Below are 17,134 nucleotides of genomic sequence, written 5' to 3'. Positions count from 1 at the left end.
TGTACAATTTGATTTTTCTTATTAGTAATGTGTATATGGGAATACCAATCTCCCAATTAATTCCCCCCCAATACCCACCCCGCCCCACGCTTTCCCCACTTGGTGTCCATATGTTTTTTCTCTACATTTGTGTCTCTATTTCTGCCTTGCAAACCAGTTGATTTGTACCATTTTTCTATATTCCGCATATATGTGTTAATATGCGATATTTGTTTTTCTCTTTCTGACTCACTTCACTCTGTATGACAGTCTCTAGGTCCATCTACGTCTCTACAAATGTCCCAATTTCATGCCTTTTTACAGCTAATATTCCATTGTATATATGTACCACATCTTCTTTATCCATTCATCTGTTGATGGACATTTAGGTTGCTTCCCTGTCCTGGCTATTGTAAATAGTGCTGCAGTGAACGTTGGAGTGCATGTGTCTTTTTGAATTATGTGTTCTCTGGGTATATGCCCAGTAGTGGGATTGCTGGGTCATATGGTAACTCTGTTTTTAGTTTTTCAAGGAACCTCCATACTGTTTTCCATAGTGGCTGTATCAGTTTACATTCCCACCAACAGTGCAAGAGCATTCCCTTGTCTCCACACCCTCTCCAGCATTTACTGTTTGTAGATTTTCTGATGATGCCCATTTTAATCGGTGTGAGGTGATACCTCATTGTCGTTTTGATTTGCATTTCTCTAATAATTACTGATGTTGAGCAGCTTTTCATGTGCCTCTTGGCCATCTGTATGTCTTCTTTGGAGAAATGCCTATTTAGGTCTTCTGCCCATTTTTTGATTGGGTTGTTTGTTTTTTTGATATTGAGCTGCATGAACTGTTTATATATTTTGGAGATTAATCCTTTGTCTGTTGATTCGTTTGCAAATATATTTTCCCATTCTGAGGGTTGTCTTTTCGTTTTGCTTATAGTTTCCTTTGCTGTGCAGAAGCTTTTAAGTTTCATTTAGTCCCACTTATTTATTTTTGTTTCTATTTCCATTACTCTAGGAGGTGGATCAGAAAAGATGTTGCTGTGATTTATGTCAAAGAGTGTTCTTCCTTTGTTTTCCTCTAGGAGTTTTATAGTGTCTGGCCTTACATGTAGGTCTCTAATCCATTTTGAGTTTATTTTTGTGTATGGTGTTAGGGCATGTTCTAATGTCATTCTTTTACATGTAGCTGCCCACTTTTCCCAGCACCACTTATTGAAGAGGCTTTCTTTTCTCCATTGTATATCCTTGCCTCCTTTGTCATAGATTAGTTGACCATAGTTTAGCTCTGGGCTTTCTATCATGTTCCACTGATCTATATTTCTTTTTTTATGCCAATACCACACTGTCTTGATTAGTGTAGCTTTGTTGTATAGTCTGAAGTCAGGGAGTCTGATTCCTCCAGCTCCATTTTTTTCCCTCAGGATTGCTTTGGCTATTAAGGGGTCTTTGTGTCTCCATACAAATTTTAGGATTTTTTATTCTAGTTCTGTAAAAAATGCCATTGGTAATTTGATAGGGATTGCATTGAATCTGTAGGTTGCTTTGGGTAATATAGTCATTTTCACAATGTTGATGCTTCCAATCCAAGACATGGTATATCTCTCCATGTGTTTGTGTCATCTTTGATTTCTTTCATTAGTGTCTTATAGTTTTCTGAGTACAGGTCTTTTACCTCCTTAGTTAGGTTTATTCCTAGGTCTTTTATTCTTTTTATTGCAATGGTGAATGGGGTTGTCTCCTTAATTTCTCTTTCTGATCTTTCATTGTTAGTGTATAGAAATGCAAGAGACTTCTGTGTGTTAATTTTGTATCCTGTAACTTTACCAAATTCATTGATTAGCTCAAGTATTTTTCTGCTGGCATCTTTAGGATTTTCTATGTATAGTATCATGCCGTCTGTGAACAGTGACGGTTTTACTTCTTCTTTTCCAATTTGAATTCCTTTTATTTCTTTTTCTTCTCTGATTGCTGTGACAAGGACTTCCAAAACTATGTTGAATAGTAGTGGGGAGAGTAGACATCCTTGTCTTGTTCCTGATCTTAGAGGGAATACGTTCAGTTTTTCACCATTGAGAAGGATGTTTGCTGTGGGTTTGTCGTATATGGCCTTTATTATGTTGAGGTAGGTTCCCTCTCTGCCCACCTTCTGGAGAGTTTTTATCATAAATGGGTGTTGAATTTTGTCAAAAGCTTTTTCTGCATCTATTGAGATGATCATGTGGTTTTTATCCTTCAATTTGTTAATATGGTGTATCACATTGATTGATTTGCGTATGTTGAAGAATCCTTGCATTCCAGGGATAAACCCCACTTGATCATGGTGTATGATCCTTTTAATGTGTTGTTGGATTCTGTTTTCTAGTATTTTGTTGAGGATTTTGTATCCAAATTCATCAGTGATATTAGTCTGTAATTTTCTTTTTTTTTTGTCATATCTTTGTCTGGTTTTTGTATCAGGGTGATCGTGGCCTCATAAAATGAGTTTGGGAGTGTTCCTTCCTCTGCAATGTTTTGGAAGAGTTTGAGAAGGATGGGTGTTAGCTCTTCTCTAAATGTTTGATAAAATTCACCTGTGAAGCCATCTGGTCCTGAACTTTTGTTTGTTGGAAGACTTTTAATCACACTTTAAATTTCATTACTTGTGATTGGTCTGTTCATATTTTCTGTGTCTTCCTGATTCAGTCTTGGAAGGTTATACCTTTCTAAGAATCTGTGCATTTCATCCAGGTTGTCCATTTTATTGGCATATAGTTGCTTGTAGTAATCTCTTATGGTGCTTTTTATTTCTGTGGTATCCATTGTAACTTCTCCTGTTTCATTTCTAATTTTACTGATTTGAGTCCTCTCCCTCTTTTTCTTGATGACTCTTGCTAGAGGTTTATCAATTTTATTTATCTTCTCAAAGAACCAGCTTTTAGTTTTATTGATTTTTGCTGTTGTTTTCTTTGTTTCTATTTCATTTATTTCTGCTCTGATCTTTATGATTTCTCTCCTTCTACTAACTTTGGGTTTTTTTTTTTTATTCTTATCTAACATGTATTTGTATCTCACTGAAGGTAAAGCAAAACGTCTTGTTTATTGGGTAAGTATGGCCTGCTGTATGTGTACACTGCAGTGAAATTTAAAAAATACTGTAATTATAATTTTAGAACTTTAGGATCTGAATAGATGCCAGTGTTCTCTCCTTTTTTAAATATGGGTAAAGAAAATCCTTTGAAAAGTGTTGGAAGCTTGGACAAAAATTCCATAACTATATTCTTAGGATCACTCTGTAGAGTCTTCATGATTCAGATGATACAAGGGAAGCTTCAATTCAACCTTTTAGAGAAGATATTCCAGCTCTCATGATCTCATCAACCAGGAGAATGTTGGTGTCAGTCACAGTGCAGGAATGAAGAAGCTGTTTCTTTACACAATAGTTATCCCATATGCCTACTTTTGCTGCATACTTCTACCATTGGCTCACCTGTGTTCAAGTCCACACCTACAAGTTGACCTGATTCTGAATGCTCTGCTTGAACTTTAGCTAGTGTTTCCTGAAGGTCAAAACCAGAGTTCTGAGCAAGAACCTTGGGAATAATGAGCAATGCATCAGCAAATGCTTGAACTCCAAGTTGGGCCCTGCCCTTTACACTGGTCTTGTATTTAATCAGGGCTTCTGCCATTGCCACTTCCACTGCACCAGCACCTGGAACTATACAGCCATCATCAGTAGCATTTTTTAACAGCCCTCATGCCATCTCTTATTGCATCTTTGATTTGAGTAAGTGTGTGCTTATTTGGTCCTTTGATCAATAACATGACCGAGCGAGAATTATTACATTTCTCAATAAAGGTGAACTTCTCTTCTCCCAATGTATATTCATAGACAAGTCCTGCATGTCCCAAACAATCAGGATTTAAGTCATCAAGAGAATTTAGGGCTACCCCACCACAAGCAAGAGTCAGCCTTTCCATATTTCTCCTTTTAGCTCTGTGCAGAGCTACTATGCCTTCTTTTGCAAGAGCATGTAGGGAAAAGGGGTCAGTTCCCTTTTGATTAATAATCAACAAATCCTTTATCTGAATCACCACAGACTTTCTTTTTCAGGTCGATTATTTTTTTAACTTTGTCTTCAATGAATTTTCTCTCAGCTTTCACTAGTTTCTCTCTCTCCTCTGCACTTTTATAAAAAAAAAGCCAGAATTCACTTCTGTTTTTTCATATTCTAATGACACATTGCACGTGAGGATGTATGCATCTTCTACTCTCTTTCTCATATCAGGATGCCGTGCCCCATGGTCCAAAACAAGACCTCTGATTAAGCTTGTACTGGTTTCAGACTTGAGACTGTCTCATCTCCATGATCTCAACCATGAAGAGGTCAATAGGTTCATCTTGCTTTTTAATGGCTAAAATGGAGTCCACTACAACCTCTGTTAAGATATCAGCAAGTTCAGCATGAACTTTAGTACATAGAGATGTTCTGGCTACGTCCATCAGTGTTTCCCTGTCCATCTCTTTGTTTACTTTGACTTGTTCCAAAAACTGAAGTGCTTTTTCCTTCAAATCCTTCTGTAATTATTCTGGTATGAAGACCTTCAGAAATGTAGAGATCCGCCTGCTTCAGGGGCTCTCAATCTCTCTCAATGATTAGGACATTGGAAGTGGTACCATCACCAGTTATAGCATCCTGGGCTGTTGCTACTTTGGCTATTAAGGAAGCTGTTGGCTGTTGAATTTGCATTTCGTGAAGCAGCACATTTCCATCTTTAGTGAGCTTGATGTCTCCAGCACCAGAAACAAGCATCTTCATGGTGCCCTTAGGTCTCAGCTTGGTCCTCAGCACATCCTGCAGCCCCCAGGGCCATGCTGATGTTGACCACCAGCACCGCCTGGGCTCGGGACACCTTGACCTTGGGGTTCAGGGTTTTTACCGCTGCTACAGCTGACCCAGCAGAAGAAAATGAGGGAACGCGGCGTGTGGAAACCAGTGCCAGTTCAGTGTGGCCCTAACTTTGGATTTTGTTTGCTCTGCTTTCTCTTGTTTCTTTAGGTGCAAGATTAGATTGTTTATTTGGAATTTTTCTTGTTTTTTGAGGTAGGATTGTGTTGCTATAAACTTCCCTCTTAGAACTGCTTTTGCTGCATCCCATAGGTTTTGGATCATTATGTTTTCATTGTCATTTGTCTCTAGGTATTTTTTGATTTCCTCTTTGATTTCTTCAGTGATCTCTTGGTTATTTAGTAGTGTATTGTTTAGCATCTGTGTGTTTGTGTTTTTTACAGTTTTTTTCCTGTAATTGATTTCTCATCTCATAGTGTTGTGGTCAGGAAAGATGCTTGCTATGATTTCAATTTTCTTGAATTTACCAAGGCTTGATTTGTGACCCAAAATGTGATCTATCCTGGAGAATGTTCCATGTGCACTTGAGAAGAAAGTGTAATCTGCTGTTTTTGGATGTAATTTCCTATATATAGCTATTAAATCCAGCTGGTTTATTGTGTCATTTAAAGTGTTTCCTTATTAATTTTCTGTCTAGATGATCTGTCTATTGGTGTAAGTGGGGTGTTAAAGTCCCCTCCTGTGATTGTGTTACTGTCCATTTCCTCTTTCATAGTTGTTAGCATTTGCCTTATGTATTGAGGTGCTCCTATATTGGGTGCATATATATTTATAATTGTTATCTCTTCTTCTTGGATTGATTCCTTGATCTTTATGTAGTGTCCTTTTTTGTCTCTTGTAACATTTTTTATTTTACTGTTCTTTTTTTTTGGCACACGGGCTTAGTTGCTCTGCGGCATGTGGGATCTTCCTGGAGCTGGGATCAAACCCGTGACCTCTGCATTGGCAGGCAGATTCTTAACCACTGCGCCACCTAGGAAGCCCACATTTTTTATTTTAAAGTCTATTCTATCTGATATGAGTATTGCTACTGCAGCTTTCTTTTGATTTCCATTTGCATGGATTATCTTTTTCCATCCCCTCACTTTTAGTCTGTATGTGTCCCTAGGTCTGAAGTGGGTCTCTTGTAGACAGCATATATATATGGGACTTGTTTTTGTACCCATTCAGCCAGTCTGTGTCTTTTGGTTGGAGCATTTAGTCCATTTGCATTCAAGGTAATTATTGATATGTATGTTCCTATTACCATTTTCTTAATTGTTTTGTTTTTATTTTTGTTTCTGTAGGTCCTTTTCTTCTCTTATGTTTCCTGCTTAGAGAAGTTCCTTTAGCATTTGTTGTACGGCTGGTTTGGTGGTACTGAATTCTCTGAGCTCTTGCTTGTCTGTAAAGCTTTTGATTTCTCTGTCGAATCTGAATGAGATCCTTGCTGGGTAGAGTATTCTTGGTTCTAGGTTTTTCCCTTTCATCACTTTAAATATATCGTGCCACAGCCTTCTGGCTTGCAGAGTTTCTGCTGAGAAATCAGCTGTTAACCTTATGGGAGTTCCCTTGTATGTTATTTGTTGTTTTTCCCTTGTTGCATTTAAGAATTTTTCTCTGTCTTTAATTTTTGTCAATGTGACTACTATGTGTCTTGGTGTGTTTCTCTTTGGGTTGATCCTGCCTGGGACTCTCTGTGCTTGCTGGACTTGGGTGGCTATTTTTTCTCCCATGTTAGGGAAGTTTTTGACTATAATCTCTTCCAATATTTTCTCGGGTCCTTTCTCTCTCTCTTCTCCTTCTAGGATCCCTATAATGCGAATGTTGGTGCATTTAACATTGTCCCAGAGGTCTCTTAGGCTGTCTTCAGATCTTTTCATTCTTTTTATGCCTTATTTTTTTTTCCACATCAGTGATTTTCACCAGTCTGTCTTCCAGGTCACTTATTTGCCCTTCTACCTCAATCTGCTGTTGGTTCCTTCTAGTGTATTTTTCATTTCAGTTATTGTGTTGCTTATCTCTGTTTGTTTGTTCTTTAATTCTTCCAGGTCTTTGGTAAACTTCTCTTGCATCTTTTCGATCTTTGCATCCAGTCTTTTTTCAAAGTCCTGGATCATCTTCACCATCATTATTCTGAATTCTTTTTCTGGAAGGGTGCCTATCTCCTCTTCATTTAGTTGTTTTTCTGGGGTTTTATCTTGTCCCTTCATCTGGTACAAAGTCCTCTGCCTTTTCATTTTCTCTGTCTTTCTGTGGCTGTGGTTTTTAGTTCCACAGAATGAAATACTGCTGATACTGCTTGATACTGCTGTTTGCCTTCTTGTGGAGGAAGCTATCGAAGAGGCTAGTGCATGCTTCCTGATGAGAGGGACTGATGGTGGGTAGGGCTGGATGGGTGGAGCTCAGTGACACTTTAATCTGCTTGCCTGCCAATGGGTGGGGCTGTGTTTCCACCCTGGTGATTGTTTGGCCTGAGGCTATCCATCACTGGAGCTTACAGGCTTTTTGGTGGGGCTAATGGTGGATGGACTCTGGGACTCCCAGAGGGCTCACGCCAGTGAGCACTTCCCATAACCCCTGCTGCCAGTGCCCCTATCTCCTCGGTGAGCCACAGCTGCCCCCCACCGCTGCAGGCAACCCTCCAACACCAACAGGTAGGTCTGGTTCAGTCTCCTATGGGGTCTCTGCTCCTTCCCCTTGTGTCCTGATGCGCACACTGTTTTTTGTGTGCCCTCCAAGAGTGGAGTCTCTGTTTCCCCCAGTCCTGTGGAGGTCCTGCAGTCAAATCCTGTTGGCTTTCAAATTCTGATTCTCTAGGGATTCCTTCTCCCATTGCCAGACCTCCAGATTGGGAAGCCTGACATGGGGCTCAGAACCCTCACTTTAGTAGGTGGACTTCTGTGGTATAACTGTTCTCCAGTTTGTGAGTCATCCACCCAGCATTTATGGGATTTGATTTGATCATGATTGCGCCCCTCCTGCCATCTCATTGCGCCTTCTCCTTTGTCTGTGGATGTGGGGTGTCTTTTTTGGTGAGTTCCAGTGTCTTTCTGTCGATGACTGTTCAGCAGTTAGTTGTAATTCTGGTGCTCCTGCAAGAGGGAGTGAGCGCATGTCCTCCTACTCCACCACCTTGAACCATTCTCTGCCAGTTGGTTTCTGACCCTAGTACTATGGAATGTGTACAGAGGTGTAGTGACACCAAGAGTTAAGGACCCACCTCTCTATTTATAGCTCAGTCACACCAGAAATGCATCTACAACTTTTTGGATGTTTCTATGTTTTAGTCAGTACTACCTCAATTCAGTTCAGTTCAATACAGTTCAGAACATTTGCTCAACATCTATAATTTTCTTTTAGATCTGCTCAGGACACCAAAATGAGAAGGCATAGAACCTTTCTTCAAGGAGTTAGATTATAGTAGGAGAGATGATTATGTAAACAAATTGTATAAATAAAGCGTGATAAATGTAAAACAGGACAGTAGAAGCTCTCTTGACTGATTTCTACCTGAAAAACTCACTGTATTAATGTTTAAGCCTTATTCTCTCTTAAACTGTTGTGGCTGATGTATTGCTAGACCAAATGTATTGCTAGACTGAATGCTTTCAGCTGGTAGTCTGTGTCTTTATGTATCTGTACATTTCTATAATTTGTGTGCTTTACCAAGAGCCTGCTACGTTTATGCAATTTAAGTATATATGAGGCAAACCAGCAAAGTATAAGTGCAAAAAAAAAAAAAAAAAAAAGAAGCTTTGATTTGCCTTAAAATTAGGTCAAACATTTTGGAAAAACTTAATAAAAACTAGTCACTTTAAAAAATGCCATTGAAATAGGTACAGGTAAGACAACCCCTCGTCTCTTGAACCTGACAGTGAGGATGATCTTGACACAGGTACGTTTGTTGATGATGGGCACAATTAAGATAATACCTTCTTGGGTTTCTGGATTTTTCTGTGAGGTAGGAGTGGGCAGTGATATGAGGGGGTGGGGGCTTGAGGAGAGTGAAGAAAGTTTGAAATAGATAATGTTGACTGTGGGAGAGGGAGCTCATTGGGGGCATATGGAAAGGTGGCACTGATGGTCTGCCTAAGGCTGGGGACCATCATGTTGTCATGGCACCAACCTAAATGACCATGTGACCTTCTCTCTCAGTGCCCAGGAGCTGGTGTCTAACTAGAAAAATAGATGCTCACAACCATCTAGGCATGGGATTTGTGGGGCAGTTGTGGCAGAAGTTTAAAGGGAAAAGATGGTTGGATGTTGCAGCAAAGAGTGATGTAGCCTTTTGTTGGGAGCTGCCGTCTTCTAGTAACTCGAAAATGATGAACGCAGAGGGAAAGAGGAGGGGCACCTGCTCTGTGTTCTCTAGGCCTTTTAGAAAACATGGAGTTGTCCCCTGGGCAGCACACATGTGTGTCTACAGGAAAGGAAATGAGCACTGTTCAAAAAGGACTGGCCTACAGCTGATACCACATCAAAGTCAGGAGAGTCTGTGGTGTACCCAGCGTGCTGTTGACTTTGGTATAAATAAACATATTAAGGGCAAAGTTATTGCCAAGTTGTTAATATATGTGTTGAGCATATTAAGCACCCTGAGAACCAAGACAGTGTTGTGAAATGCTTGAAGGAAAATGACCAGAAAAAGAAGGAAACGAAAGAGAAAGATAGCTGGGTTCAACTAAAGCACTGACCTCCTCTGTCCAGAGAAGCATAACTTGTGCAAACCAATGGAGGAGAGCCTGAGCTGCTGGCACCTGTTCCTCATGAATGCCTAGTGTGATAGGTGTGCATTAAACAAGACTTCTAGTTGTTTAAAAAAGTGATTTAAATGATGAGTTGTGATGTATAGTCTTATTAGGAATGAAGTGGATCCAGATGACACAGTGGGGCCAAGGGGATGGAAGTCTTGATGAGGTTAGAGAGCACATGTGATGAAAGGGGAGGTTTTGGCACTTGGGATTACAGGGATAGAGGGATTTCCGGTTTGGGTGTGGCCATGGATGTGATGGGTGATGTAGGTGAAGTGGTGGTGACGGTCAGTGAAAGAACTTAGAGGCAAGGGAGTTCCAGTGCATTCTTTGGAGACATTGAGACCACCTCAAATGATGCCAGGATTTGGGATGGAGGGGTAGATGGGGAAAGAGTTGGCAAAGCCATTGACAATAGTGGGAACAGTTCCAAGTAGGTCAGTAGGTAAGAGGCATGAACCCCAAAGGGTTTTTCGCTAAGAAGGGGAATGATGGTTTCACACTTCTGATTTTTACTTGACAAATCAGATCTCTTCTTCTATAAGTGCAAAACTTATGGCCAAGGTATCTGCTCCCCTTTGAGGAGGCATCTGCCTGATATATGTGTGAGTCTTATAGAAAATCTGAAAGTAACTTTCATGCCATATTTGGAACTAAGACTCACTTCTTGCTCCTATGATTCTATTTTGATATTAAATGTTTTCCTTTATGAGACATCAGTCAGTAAATAGAACAGAATGTATGGTGAAATAATTAAAATTACTTTCATCATTACAATTATAATATGCCTTGCCATTTCAAACCAAATATCCACTTATCATTCCTGAAATTTTGCAAGAAATCTATTATTCAAGGGTGCAGAGATGATTTTTTTTTGGTTGAGTTAAACATTTTTATGGATTAGATGTGAATTCAGTAAAAATAATTGAATTAAATTGGATGGCATGAATAATTCATGACGTAATTTCACATCAGTTCTAGCATAAAAATAAAGCTCTTGGTTTATGTGCTGGGAAAATGTATTTTATTATTTAGAAAGGTAGTGAACATTTATTATTTTGGAAGATAATTCACTTTATGATTAAATTGAGATATTAAATTGTAAGATTGAAAGAAAGCATAAAATTTGAACTAAGCCTTTGATGCAAGTCACCACTTCCATCTACTTTGACGAACCACTGATTGCTGTGTGTTGGTTGTTAGTGACTTTAGAAGATCTGCCTCTGTAGCCTTCTAGATCTTGAGGATAAGTCCAATAATTGTGCCAGAACAGTCTAGGAAGTGTAAAGGCTGCCAGGTGTTTCCTTTGAAGAGCAGAGCACAACTTTCTGGCTAGGTCTGTCTTCTGGGGCTGGACCCTCAGACCCTTGACTACATGGGAGACATCCCCCTCCTTCATCCTGCTTCCCTAGGTACAGGCTGGGTGCTTCTCTTTTTCTTTACACTTTAAATCCCTGCCAGGGGAGAGCATGCAGTTGGGACACTGGGCTGAATCCTGATGTGGGTAGAAAGCTGGCCTTTTGTGATCTGAATCTGGTACTAGTTGGAGACAGCTTGTTAGAAGACCTGACTGTGGGAGCCGTCAGTCCCCTTAACACGGAAAGTCATTAGTTAATGGCATCACTCATTTGTTCAAACACATTTGCTGTATGCATACTCTGTGTGTAGCTCAGGATACTGGGACACCTGGGTGAACAAAGCTTGGGGAGTTCCTCAGGGGGTTGGATGGTGTGGTGTGGTGGGGCTGGGGGCCAGGAGCAGGGAGGCACAGATCAAAGTTTCAATAGAAAAGTGAACGTGGATAGTCCAACACTTGGCCTGAGCCTTAAAAGGGAGTAAGGAGTTAGCTAAGCAGGAGAGGGGTGTGAAGTGGGGGGATCCCAGGAGTGGGAATAACCTGTGCAGTGGTAGTGGGGAGAGGGGATCGGTCTGGACCTGCTGGGGGTTGCTGGAGGGAAGTAGCCCGGGGTGGGGGCATGGAGTGTAGTGGGAAATGAGGCTGGAGAACATTCAGGGCCGGGTCATGTAAGACCTCAGCTACCAGGCTCACAAGCTTGAACTTGATCCTGAAGGCCAAGGGGGAACCATTGAGCGACACTGAATGATAGATACAATCTGTGGGCTTCAAAGTCATCTGAAAGGATCTAATTAAAGTTCTTCTTTCTAAACTGTTCAAAGTATCAGTTGGTCCACGAAGGTATTTTATAATGGACAATATGGTATCTGCCATGATTTAATGATGACCAGAAGTTCATTCACAGAAATTGATACCAGTAAGTGTCATTATTATTCAGCAATGTCCCATCCTCTATTAGGTTACTAGAGATTTTTGGCCATTTTATAGTAAGACAACCATCACTCCCTTCAAAAGGCCTTTGGCACAATTTTTTATGATTTGAGATTAATGAAAGGGTCAGGTTTCCTACAGAACTTGGCCAGATTTTGGAGGAAGGCTCTGTATATATTCATCTTTAAAAGGAAAGAAAGGAAAATCCTGGAAATTGCGCCACTTCCATACTATACTTGAAAGACTATCCCCTGGGTAGGAATCCAAAGTTCCTGTAATTGGTAAATTAACAAATACGGCCTGATGAGTGGAGCTGTGTCTCAGGTCAGAGTTGCTGAAGCCAAACAAAGCAGAGGAAGACAACAGACAAAATAGACTCCATTGCCCAGTATTTGTCACTTTTTCTTTTTAAAATAACTGCAGTGTTTTTGTTAAGTGATGTATGCTCACTATGAATGAAGTCAAATAGCACCCCAAAATGCAAAGAAAGTAAAACTCACTGAAAAACCCAATCCCTAGAGATAACCTCAGACGATATTTTGGTGAACGTGACTTCCAGACATTGATCTAGGACTCATAGTATTGTGTTCTTAGTCACTCTCAGTTTGTAAATCCCAGAGTGCTTTGTCCCCTCTGTGGAATATCCATTGAGGTTTTCTAGATTTTTCTTGAACTCTTCAACTTCTTAAATTAGGGACTACATTCCATTTTGTTTCTTCTCTTTACAGTGCTTGGCTTGTTTTATAAACAAAGAAATACCACACACACACACACACACACACACACACACACACACACACACACACACACACACAGGGTATGATGACAGGGAAGGAGAAACGGAATTGTTTGTAATGATCCTTGATTTGGATAACCCACTTTTTTATTGTGGTTAAATATATATAATATAAAATTTACCTTTTAAGCCATTTTAAGTATACAATTCAGTGGCACTAAGTATGTTCACAATGTTGTACAGCCATCAACACTATCCATTTCTAGAACCTTTCATCATCCCAAGAAGAAGCTATAGCCATTAAACAAAAACCCCAATTTTACCCTCCCCTGAGCCCCTGGTAACCTCTGTGTTACTTTTTGTCTCTATGAATGTGTCTATTCTAGGCAGAATCAGGGTTTATAAGTGGAATTATACAGTGTTTGTCCTTTTGTGTCTGACATTTATCGTTTAGCATAATGTCTTCAGGGTTCAACCATGTCGTAAGGTGTATCAGAATTTTATTCCCTTTTAAGGCTGAATAATATTCCTTTGTATGTATATACCACATTCCATTGGATAACCTACCCACTTTTTGAATTTGATTTAGAGTTCATGCTTGTGCTTAGTGGTCCTTTTACAGGGTAAATTTGTTTCACAAGAGTAGATGTCAGTAGATGTCACCTGGAAGGACAGAGGGTGATATATTAAATGATATTCTCAGGAAGCCTTCCTGAAGCTTTCTATTTAGGATTAAAACAATCAGTGAACATTTGATACTGGATTTGAGGACAGTTGTTGTATTTATTGATAAAAGAGAATTGAGTAAATTAGCAAGTACTTTAGCTAACTTGATTAAAATTCAAAAGGTTGCTGTTAGGTAGAAGGAATACATAATTTAAAGATGTCAGAGTTAGAATCAGTAGAGAAATTCAGATATGAAAACCATATGTTATTATCTTTATGGTGTTGTAGACATTTAAATCTTACTTAATTTCAGATTTCTTTAAATCCATTTAATCCATTCAGGAGGAATGGATTTTTTATTGCCCACATGTGGAATGATTTCTCTTTGCACATGGGCATGCTGCCAGGCTAGTCTTTTTCTTCTAGGGCAGTGTTCCTCAAACTGGAGTGAGTCATGGACCCCTCCATGGACCAAGGTGCAGTGGGGAAGAGGAGGAAATCAGATATATTCCTCCTCTTGATGCATTCTTCAGGAGATCTTTAAGAAATTTCTATTTTAATTCCCACGATAGTAAAACCTTAACATAAACATGTTCAAGATCATGTGGTGTTACCAGAGTTGCCATTTCTGATTTTTACTACCTTTTAGTATCCATCTGTGACTTGTATTAATTTATAATTCTTCCGAGGCATAGCTCTTGAGGCTCGTGTGGCTCCCTTAGCTAGTAGTTGAGCCTTGAAAACCAGCTGCCCAGCATTCACCTCTAGGCTTGGCTTTGTTGTCTGTACAAGTATATTTTATGAAGGAGGTTCCACCCCTGGTGATATTCCAAATTTAGGTCAGTCTCCAGAATGGGAAGGGGTTAGAGTATCATATGTTTTTAAACAGTTCTAAAGACCCGCTGAAAAGTTCTTTGCTCTCCAGCTCTTCCTTTTCATCAAAGGTATTGTTCATCACCTCATTTATTTGTTCATCCAACAAATACTTATTGAATGTTTACCATACAATGGACACATTGCAATGAATCATATCAAAAGCTTGTTATGTTAACCATATTTACAAGGGAAAGTCAAAAATTATCCACACTCTGGCTGTGGAATTTATTTTAATTAACTTTTAGAAAAGACAAATACATCATTTTCCGACATAATCTCCTTGCTTTTCAGTACACTTTGTCCATCTGTCAACAAGCTTTCATATTCCTTCATTAAAAATGTTTTAGGCTGAGCTGCAAGCCATGAATGCACTGCTGCCTTCACGTCTTCATCAGAAGTGAATCTTTGTCCTCCTAGGGCTGCTCTCAGGGGACCAAACAGGTGAAAGTCTGATGGAGTGAGGATGCTTTAACACCTCAAAACGAAGTTTTTACAGAGTGTCGACAGTGTAGGCAGAAGTGTGTGGACGTGCACACCCTCAGACCACGAAAAACGAGTCACTGCACGCTGCTCTTCTTTTGTGCAAATCACAAGTGGGGCATCCATTTTTTGCTCACTCTGTAGTTGCAAATGAACTGATGTAACATGTTCACACCTGCACAGCAGTGACTGGGGAGACAGTAACCTTGAACGGAAAAGGAAAGCGATGATAAGACTGTGACCAACAGGAGTTTTAGTATAACTGGAGTGCAGATAATTTTTGACTCACCCTCGTACATTTATTTTTTTCCAGAACAGGAGCTGAGCAAGACATTCAGGGCTCCTTGGTAAACTTCCTTTACTGTCAGCCCTTCTTAGGCAGCTACAGTGTATAATATGTGCTTTTTCTAAGTCTTAATTTTCTCACTAGTTGCAAGCCCGCACCGAGGGGAGAAGACTGTATGGTAACATCCCAATTCTATTCTGCACAAACGGAGGGGCTTTGTGGCTAATTGACTGGTTACATCCATCAGAACATCCTGTGCCTCTAGATTCTGGCTGCCCTAGACTGTATCTATAAACAGTAAGGCATGAATTTGCTGCAGGTTCTTTCCTGCCGTGGACACTCCTTGGCGTTATTGTCATTCTTGTCATTATTAGTGGTAACGGTGGCTCGGTGTGGTATCAGGGAGGCAGAGATGTAAAGAGAAGCCAGCACAGCTTTGGCATGAACAGACTGGCCCCCCTCCTTGGAAAACTTATTTGGCCTTAAAAGAATTAAAATGCACATCTTTCATGGTTGTTGAGAAAATTAAATGAAATAATATATTTGTAAAATGATAAGGTGAAGAAATTGCTGTGGCAATAACTCAAAACAGTGATTTTCCTTTGTTTGCCCTCAAGCCATTGCCCGTTCCCCCACCTTGGGTTCCAGGGGAACCATGAGCACCAAGAAGCAGGACTTTGAGGAGGAGAGGGAGAAAGACCAGTTGAGATTTTTGCTTCTTTGTTTTTTGTTTTGTTTTGTTTTGTTTTTAAATTTATTATTTTATTATTTTTTATTTTTTGGCTGTGTCGGGTCTTAGTTGTGGCACGCGGGCTCTTCGTTGCAGCGCAGACTTCTCTATAGTTGCGGCACATGGGCTTTTCTCTAGTTGTGGCATATGGGTTTTCTCTTCTCTAGTTGTGGCGTGCAGACTCCAGGGCATGTGGGCTCTGTAGTTGTGGTGTCTGGGCTTAGTTGCCCTGAGGCATGTGGGATCTTAGTTCCCTGACCAGGGATCAAACCCGCTTCCTCTACATTGGAAGGTGGATTCTGTATCACTGGACCACCAAGGAAGTCCCTAGTTGAGATTTTAATAACAGAATTAGGGCACAGAATTCACCAGGTAGGACTGTGTGCGTTGGAAGGGGTAGAAGTGCTGTTATTTGGAGATTTTAGGTTTTCTCTCCCCGTTCCCCCATTTTTGAGTCGCAGGAAGCTCAAAAAAGCAAAGATACCGGCTACTAGGAAAAAATAAAGACCCTCTGTATTTGCAAATGGCTGAGTTGAATCTGTGTCCAAACCTGCCCTTATCTGTGAAGGCAGTGCACACCTGGCTAGCTCATAGTTGCTGGTGACAAATGTCTTTTCCACTCTCCACATCTCCTGTTTCTTTATTTCATTATCTCGCTAGTGATCCATACATGTATCTAACCCATGGCACAGAATATGTAGTCACAGTGTGGATTGTAAAGCATGTGTTTCCCCATCAGCCCGGGTCCCAGCAGCACCCACCTTCCTTAGGAGAAGCCAGGTGACTGGGAATGTTGGGGTTGCATTTCTGGTAATCACAATGACCGGGGATGGCTACTGACATTATCAGAGATTCAGGACTTTCAGCAGCGGGCAGGACAGCACCCCCAGCACCCCACACCAGAGAACCGTCCTGCCCCAAATGCAACGGAACACCCTTTGGAAAACACTGTGGGTTTACAGTGTGGGAAGAGTCCTCAGCCACTTTGTGAACTAGAGACTGTGTATAATTCTATCACAAAGGATAACAAATTTTCAGGGGAAGTGAGAGAGCCTATGCCTCGACTGATATATTACTTGGTGACAATAGTGACTGCATCTTAATCCCTGCTGTGAAATTCTAGAGATGTTAAATTCTGACCTGTATGGGAATATTATTTCAGATTTTAGGGCATTGCTCTCACTGTTCTCTTAATATAGATATAGGTGAAATAAGGGTTTTTACTGTTTGGATTCTCCCCCCAGACATTCTTTCATTGGGAAGCCATTAGATAAAAATTGGGTAGGCTTTGTGGGCAAGGCATTTGACCAGGAAAATAATCTTAGCGTCACCGTGCACACACACAGAGATGGCACACACAAAGAAAATTTGGAGGGCCCTTTTGATATGACATAGGGAAACCAACAGTGCCAATAATAGCACAGGGCTATATCTCTCACAGTGCTTTTGAAGGCATAGAAAGCAAATGACAA

The 17,134-nt window shown here is 40.4% G+C and overlaps 1 protein-coding gene and 1 pseudogene across 2 annotated transcripts in view; one reads left to right on the top strand and one right to left on the bottom strand.

The window, feature by feature from the left end:
• Positions 1–17,134, top strand: part of MSRA (methionine sulfoxide reductase A) — a 407,469-nt gene that overhangs the window by 77,825 nt on the left and 312,510 nt on the right. The window lies entirely within an intron of this gene.
• On the bottom strand, positions 3,296–4,848 carry LOC130844452 (T-complex protein 1 subunit zeta-like; annotated as a pseudogene).

The sequence above is a fragment of the Hippopotamus amphibius genome, chromosome 2 (genome assembly GCF_030028045.1).
Source record: "Hippopotamus amphibius kiboko isolate mHipAmp2 chromosome 2, mHipAmp2.hap2, whole genome shotgun sequence".
Lineage (NCBI taxonomy): Eukaryota > Metazoa > Chordata > Mammalia > Artiodactyla > Hippopotamidae > Hippopotamus > Hippopotamus amphibius.
Note: the sequence above shows the minus strand (reverse complement) of the source record. Positions and strands in the feature narration are given on the sequence as shown.